Genomic DNA, 8,418 nt, shown 5'->3' with positions numbered 1-8,418 from the left:
CGCACAGGCCCCCCACGGGACACCCGCGCAAGCGGCGCAGACGCTGGGAGAGGCCAGGGCAGTTCCAAGGCACAGGCCTCGGATCGGAGTACCCGCGGATCCTGAAGGGCAAACGCTGGGATGCCCTGGGATTGGGAGGGTCTCAGCCGCTTCGGTCGCCACTCGGGCCCAAAGGGACGCGCGGAACCTTCGCAGGGACCGAGGGCTGACATGTCGCGGGCCCGCCGCGTGGGTTGGAGGCCGCCTGGCCGCGGGGCAGGCAGGTGCAGGCGCGCGGGATTCTGATTGGTCCCGGTGCCGCGGGAGCCGGAGGGGGGGCACGGGCGGGGGTCTGGCGCTGCCGAGGCTTCCCTCTGGCTAGCGCGCTGGCCGCGCAGAGGTCGCGCACAGGTGCGGGTCAGAGCGGCGCAGGGAGGCGGCAGAGGCGGGAAGGAAGCTGCCAGAGAAGCCCCGTAGGTAAGCGCGGGAGCCCGCGGGCCAGGGAGGGTCCGCCGCGCCTGGAACCCCCGCGACCTCAGGGCACGACCAGGAGCCCGGAGGTGGGGTAGGTCGCTCGGGGACCCGCTGCCACGCCGCGAGGTGCCCGAGAGTGAAAACGCATAGGCCCCGGCAAAAGTACGGGTCCAGCAGGAGACGCGGGGATGCTTCGGACTTAGTGGCCAAGGTTCCGGCGCAATCCCCCCAGGCCGCCCCTCCCCAGCCGTCCACCTGCGCGGCGCCTCGTGGCGCTGCCGCGGGTTGCGCGCGGCGGGTAGGGGGTGGGTGGTGATGCCAGTGGGGGCCGGGAGGGGGGTTCCCGCAGGGAGGGGAATGGAGGAGGCGAGGCCCCGCTGCCCCGCGGCCCAGCGGCTCTGGCACCGCCGCGTCCGCTCCAGATTGCAGGCGCCTGTGAGCCGGATGCGGTGCCTGGACGAAATATGCATCATGGAATGAACCGGAGCCCGGGAGACGGATATCTGGAGAAGCAGCAGCAGCAGCCGCCGCTGCCCCCTCGCAGGCTGCTGGCCGTGGTCCTGTAGATCCAGCTGGCTCTGTGCTTTGGCCCCGCACAGCTTACGGGCGGTGAGTGACCTCAGGGTCCACGGCGCGAGGGTGGGCGCCAACAGGAGACCACCCTCCGCCGGGACCCCCGGCGTTTCTCCGATGCCTGCGCGCTGCGCGCCCAGGGTGCATGCACAGCCCCATGGTGCCTGGAGCTGCCCAGCGGCCCGCAGCCAGGCTCCTCCCAATGGGGCAAAATGAGCGGGCCCATTACCCTCACTTGGGCCGCGGGCGAGCCAGAGAGAGGGAGAGGGCACTTCTGAGCTGAGCGCGTGTTTGTGGGCCTGTGCATGGTGTCGGAACCCTCAGTGGACAGGGACCAGGTGTCAGCTGTCAGATAGAATCCAGGGCTGGTTGCCCCCCCCACCCATCCTCCTTGTGAGTGTGAAATATCTGAGGAACAGGCTAGTCTGGCAAAGGGACGGGTCTGTCGGGAAGTTCACTTTCTCTTACCTCTGGAGGTGCTGAGTTCCTGCACTGCTGTGCGGGTTTATGGGGTCCGGGCTGGGGCACAGAGGGTCCCGTCAGGGGTGCTTCTGGGGGATGGCTTTGTATCTCCATGTCTGATTTACAGGGGAATGCAGTCGAGTGCATCCGTGGGAAGTGGGAGCTGGCTGAAAGAAAATGGGGAGCCTAAGTCCCCATCCGTGGCTGACCCTCTGTGTTTTGGGATCTGGGGGAGGGAGCTCTGTCTGCCTTGGTCGAGGAGAGGGAGGGAGGGAGTCCTGGCTGCATTTGGGAGCTGATTGCTGTCCCTTCCGGATTTCTGAGAGAGCTTGCTCATGTGCCCCTGTGCAAGGGCAGACTCCTATGTTTCCCAGCTGAACTACTGTTCATATATAAATAAGTGATAATTGGTGGAAAAGCAGGTATTGATTGCTATGGATAAACCATTTCCCATTTAAAATATTGCTGTTCAGAGAGTGAAGGGGAACAAGGAGAGACATGAGTGGAAAACTAGTAAAGGGGGGTGGGGAGGGACCGCAGAGGAATCCAGGTCTCAGGCATTGTGCGGAAAGATCTGGACATCTGGAGCATGGGGGAGCTTTTGGGGCGTGCACGTCTCAGGATTGGTGAGCGGATACATGCTTCATCCTAGGGACCCATTTTGGCTTTCTTTGGTTTTTTAACAGGGGGTGACTTTTGGGTGCTCTTAGTTCTATAGAAATGTGTCTGAGGTAGGTGTCCTTTTCACAGAGGACATGGTCAAATGGGAGGTCAGGGCAGCCACTGTGCCATCTGAGGGGATCTGGTTGGCCCCTCTGTGCTGCTCCAGAGTTAGCTCTGCTTCTGGGGTGTGTGGGAGCATGGGCAGGAGGGCACAAATGGGGCTGGGCCTCCTCCTTCCTTCATCGCTTCCTCCCGGTTCTAGCCTCGACCCCTCCAACCAGGTCCATGCCATCCTTCCATCTCCTCCATCCATTTCTTCCGCATAGGTGACGGATCGTTGGCCTTAGGCTTCCCTTCTTGACCACTTTCCTCAGGCTGGAACCTGGACATGCCAGGGATCCGGCTACAGCTATATGCACGAAGACGTTATCTTAGGGGGAGGGCAGAGCAACGATGCAGAAGGTATCGGGGCACCTGAGTGACTGTGGAGCAGAGATGCTGAGAGAGAAGAGTAACCAGTCCAAGTGACTGTGTACTGGATCGCTTCATTACACTGACTTAGCCTGGACTTCACCTCCATCCATCCTCCACCCATTCCCCAATTTATGATTTATATTTATTATATATCTATCATATTACATATTTATTATTCTGCCCAGCACTTAACAGCTCCAGACAGACCCAGTGCTTTCCTTTGTTGGCTTCTTGTGTCTTCCTTCACCGGAACGTAAGTTCTCAAAGGGCACAGAAGTTTTGTGTTCTGTGATCACTTTCTCCTCGTGGTCACCTCTGGTGCTCAACTAACACATCCTGAGGGAAATACTTCTGGTCACTGAAAGTGAAATCATAATTTTCCAGCCCAAAAGAGATTCACTACGTTTTGAAAAATGTCTCATAGTGGGCAGGGAGAGGCTGGGGGATGGAAGGGAAAATAGCACAGGGACCGCAGAGTTGAAGTCGGGCCACTGCACTGTGGTCAGTCAGTGACATGGGCACAAAGCCACTCCCCTCATGCTGGGGAGACAGGCCTCAGGAGAAACCAAACGTGCTGACACTTTGATCTTGAGTGGCTGGCCTCCAAAACTGAGAAGATAGACCTGTCTTGGTCATGACCCCGCAAGGGCTACGTGGTTAGGGCTGTTTTAGCAGACCAACACAAAAGGTCCTATAGAAAACTCACAGTTGGGGTGTTGCGGTGGCCACCCTCATGTTGGTTTTTCTTATGTTGCATGAACGGAAGCAAATTATTCAGAATAACTTCTCTGTTGCATCATGTGTGGGTCAGAAACTATATTTGCTGGAGAGGCTTTTCTAAGAGAGGTGTTGGCGAATGTACCAGGCTCCCTCAGGAAGTATTCCATGAGGCGGAATGACCGCTTATTAGAAATGTCAGGGGACTCCAGCCTAGATCCCGTGTTTGGACAGAAAAACGTGTGTGTTCCTTTTGATCCTGATGGTGTCTGTACAAATGGGTTGCGCATTGGTTGAAGAACAGAGTTCAGTAGAATATACATACATGTAGACCTCTTACTACGGTAAAAACGTGCATGGTCAACTATTTCTCAGCTTTGCTGATTGGATGGCTTACTGAGGGGGAAAAAAATGGGAGTAAATATTCAAACGGCAGAGGTCAGTTATAGGACCTCCGAAATGTGGAATGGTGCCCAACTCAGATTCCAGAACCCCCAAAGTGAGACCGTATTAGCAGGAATTAACTTGTGCCAAAGTGTCAAACCTACGGTGTGCAAAGCGGCCATCTCAATTTGATAAAGCCTAAACAAAGAAATAAATCCAAACACGATAGAATCGGGATGATTTGCTGTTGGTATCAGGAAAATGTTTTTCAGGGCGCAAACTGCAGCGGCAAAACGGGGAGCCCCGGAAGTGAATTGCCGCCTGCCTGCACCAGCTCCTTAGTTCACCCTTCAACTAGAGGGAGACCAGCCTCGGGCGGAACGGTGGGCGGAGGAGAAAGGGGTCGGGGGAGTGGGCCACCCCTATGCGGGTGCCGGGTTGTGCTCCAAGAACCACGTGGAGGCTCAGGCTACCCCCTGAGGACTGGGAGCCAACACCCGAACCCCTCAGGTTGAGGCCCCACCCCTCCAGAGGCCTCCCTTTCCCGGGTACCCAGGCTTCTTCAGCTGCATGGATCGCACCCCCACCCCGCACAGGCCCCCCGCGGGACACACGCGCAAGCGGCGCAGACGCTCGGAGAGGCCAGGGCAGTTCCAAGGCACAGGCCTCGGATCGGAGTACCCGCGGATCCTGAAGGGCAAACGCTGGGATGCCCTGGGATGGGGAGGTACTCAGCCGCTTCGGTCGCTCTCGGGCCCCAAAGGGACGCGCGGAACCTTCGCGGGGACCGAGGGCTGACAGGTCGCGGGCCCCCCGCGTGGGTTGGAGGCCGCCTGGCCGCGGGGCAGGCAGGTGCAGGCGCGCGGGATTCTGATTGGTCCCGGTGCCGCGGGAGCCGGAGGGGGGGCACGTGCGGGGGACTGGCGCTGCCTAGGCTTCCCTGTGGCTAGCGCGGTTGGGCGCAGAGGTCGCACACAGATGCGGGTCAGAGCGGCGCAGGGAGGCGGCAGATGCGGGAAGGAAGCTGCCAGAGAAGCCCCGTAGGTAAGCGCGGGAGCCCGCGGGCCAGGGAGGGGCCGCCGCGCCAGGAACCCCCGCGACCTCGGGGCACGACCGAGAGCCCTGAGGTGGGGTAGGACGCGCGGGGACCCGCTACCACGCCGCGAGGTGCCCGAGAGTGAAAACGCATAGGCCCCGGCAAAAGTTCGGGTCCAGCAGGAGACGCGGGGATGCTTCCGACTTAGTGGCCAAGGTTCCGGCGCAATCCCGGCCAGGCCGCCCTTCCCCCGCCGTCCACACGCGCGGCGCCTCGTGGCGCTGCCGCGGGTTGCGCGCGGCGGGTAGGGGGGTGGGTGGTGATGCCAGTGGGGGCCGGGAGGTGGGTTCCCGCAGGGAGGGGGATGGAGGAGGGGAGGCCCCGCTGCCCCGCGGCGCAGGCAACCGCCGCGTCCGCTCCTGATTGCAGGCGCCTGTGAGCCGGGTGCGGTGCCTGGACGAAAGATGCATCATGGAATGAACCGGAGCCCGGGAGACGGATTTCTGGAGAAGCAGCAGCAGCAGCAGCCGCTGCCCCCTCGCAGGCTGCTGGCCGTGGTCCTGTAGATCCAGCTGGCTCTGTGCTTCGGCCCGCACAGCTTACGGGCGGTGAGTGACCTCAGGGTCCACGGCGCGGGGGTGGGCGCCAACAGGAGACCACCCTCCGCCGGGACCCCCGGCGTTTCTCCGATGCCTGCGCGCGGCGTGCCCAGGGTGCCTGCACAGCCCCATGGTGCCTGGAGCTGCCCAGCGGCCCGCAGCCAGGCTCCTCCGAATGGGGCAAAATGAGCGGGCCCATTACCCTCTCTTGGGCCGCGGGCGAGCCAGAGAGAGGGAGAGGGCACTTCTGAGCTGAGCGCGTGTTTGTGGGCCTGTGCATGGTGTCGGAACCCTCAGTGGACAGGGACCAGGTGTCAGCTGTCAGATAGAAGCCGGGGCAGGTTGCCCCCCCCCCACCCATCCTTTTTGTGAGTGTGAAATGTCTGAGGAACAGGCTAGTCTGGCAGAGGGACGGGTCTGTCGGGAAGTTCACTTTCTCTTACCTCTGGAGGTGCTGAGTTCCTGCACTGCTGTGCGGGTGTATGGGGGCCGGGCTGGGGCACAGAGGGTCCCGTCAGGGGTGCTTCTGGGGGATGGCTTTGTATCTCCATGTCTGATTTCCAGGGGAATGCAGTCGAGTGCATCCGTGGGAAGTGGGAGCTGGCTGAAAGAAAATGCAGAGCCTTGGTCCCCATCCGTGGCTGACCCTCTGTGTTTTGGGATCTGGGGTAGGGAGCTCTGTCTGCCTTGTTGGAGGAGAGGGAGGGAGGGAGTCCTGGCTGCATTTGGGAGCTGATTGCTGTCCCTTCCGGATTTCTGAGAGAGCTTGCTCATGTGCCCCTGTGCAAGGGCAGACTCCTATGTTTCCCAGCTGAACTACTGTTCATATATAAATAAGTGATAATTGGTGGAAAAGCAGGTATTGATTGCTATGGATAAACCATTTCCCATTTAAAATATTGCTGTTCAGAGAGTGAAGGGGAACAAGGAGAGACATGAGTGGAAAACTAGTAAAGGGGGGTGGGGAGGGACCGCAGAGGAATCCAGGTCTCAGGCATTGTGCGGAAAGATCTGGACATCTGGAGCATGGGGGAGCTTTTGGGGCGTGCACGTCTCAGGATTAGTGAGCGGATACTTGCTTCATCCTAGGGACCCATTTTGGCTTTCTCTGGTTTTCTAACAGGGGGTGACTTTTGGGTGCTCTTAGTTGTATAGAAATGTGTCTGAGGTAGGTGTCCTTTTCACAGAGGACATGGTCAAATGGGAGGTCAGGGCAGCCACTGTGCCGTCTGAGGGGATCTGGTTGGCCCCTCTGTGCTGCTCCAGAGTGAGCTCTGCTTCTGGGGTGTGTGGGAGCATGGGCAGGAGGGCACAAATGGGGCTGGGCCTCCTCCTTCCTTCATCGCTTCCTCCCGGTTCTAGCCTCGACCCCTCCAACCAGGTCCATGCCATCCTTCCATCTCCTCCATCCATTTCTTCCGCATAGGTGACGGATCGTTGGCCTTAGGCTTCCCTTCTTGACCACTTTCCTCAGGCTGGAACCTGGACATGCCAGGGATCCGGCTACAGCTATATGCACGAAGACGTTATCTTAGGGGGAGGGCAGAGCCACGATGCAGAAGGTATCGGGGCACCTGAGTGACTGTGGAGCAGAGATGCTGAGAGAGAAGAGTAACCAGTCCAAGTGACTGTGTACTGGATCGCTTCATTACACTGACTTAGCCTGGACTTCACCTCCATCCATCCTCCACCCATTCCCCAATTTACGATTTATATTTATTATATATCTATCATATTACATATTTATTATTCTGCCCAGCACTTAACAGCTCCAGACAGACCCAGTGCTTTCCTTTGTTGGCTTCTTGTGTCTTCCTTCACCGGAACGTAAGTTCTCAAAGGGCACAGAAGTTTTGTGTTCTGTGATCACTTTCTCATCCTGTTCACAGCTGGTGCTCAACTAACACATCCTGAGGGAAATACTGCTGGCCACTGAAAGTGAAATCATAATTTTTCCCCCCAAAAGAGATTCACTACGTTTTGAAAAATGTCTCATAGTGGGCAGGGAGAGGCTGGGGGATGGAAGGGAAAATAGCACAGGGACCGCAGAGTTGAAGTCGGGCCACTGCACTGTGGTCAGTCAGTGACATGGGCACAAAGCCACTCCCCTCATGCTGGGGAGACAGGCCTCAGGAGAAACCAAACGTGCTGACACTTTGATCTTGAGTGGCTGGCCTCCAAAACTGAGAAGATAGACCTGTCTTGGTCATGACCCCACAAGGGCTACGTGGTTAGGGCTGTTTTAGCAGACCAACACAAAAGGTCCTATAGAAAACTCACAGTTGGGGTGTTGCGGTGGCTACCCTCATGTTGGTTTTTCTTATGTTGCATGAACGGAAGCAAATTATTCAGAATAACTTCTCTGTTGCATCATGTGTGGGTCAGAAACTATATTTGCTGGAGAGGCTTTTCTAAGAGAGGTGTTGGCGAATGTACCAGGCTCCCTCAGGAAGTATTCCATGAGGCAGAATGACCGCTTATTAGAAATGTCAGGGGACTCCAGCCTAGATCCCGTGTTTGGACAGAAAAACGTGTGTGTTCCTTTTGATCCTGATGGTGTCTGTACAAATGGGTTGCGCATTGGTTGAAGAACAGAGTTCAGTAGAATATACATACATGTAGACCTCTTACTACGGTAAAAACGTGCATGGTCAACTATTCCTCAGCTTTGCTGATTTGATGGCTTACTGAGGGGGAAAAAAATGGGAGTAAATATTCAAACGGCAGAGGTCAGTTATAGGACCTCCGAAATGTGGAATGGTGCCCAACTCAGATTCCAGAACCCCCAAAGTGAGACCGTATTAGCAGGAATTAACTTGTGCCAAAGTGTCAAACCTACGGTGTGCAAAGCGGCCATCTCAATTTGATAAAGCCTAAACAAAGAAATAAATCCAAACCCGATAGAATCGGGATGATTTGCTTTTGGTATCAGGAAAATGTTTTTCAGGGCGCAAACTGCAGCGGCAAAACGGGGAGCCCCGGAAGTGAATTGCCGCCTGCCCGCACCACCTCCTTAGTTCACCCTTCAACTAGAGGGAGACCAGCCTCGGGCGGAAC

This window comes from Mustela nivalis (assembly GCF_964662115.1).
Source record: "Mustela nivalis genome assembly, contig: HAP1_SCAFFOLD_2391, whole genome shotgun sequence".
In the NCBI taxonomy this organism is placed as follows: Eukaryota; Metazoa; Chordata; class Mammalia; order Carnivora; family Mustelidae; genus Mustela; species Mustela nivalis.
This window is presented reverse-complemented; position numbering follows the sequence as displayed.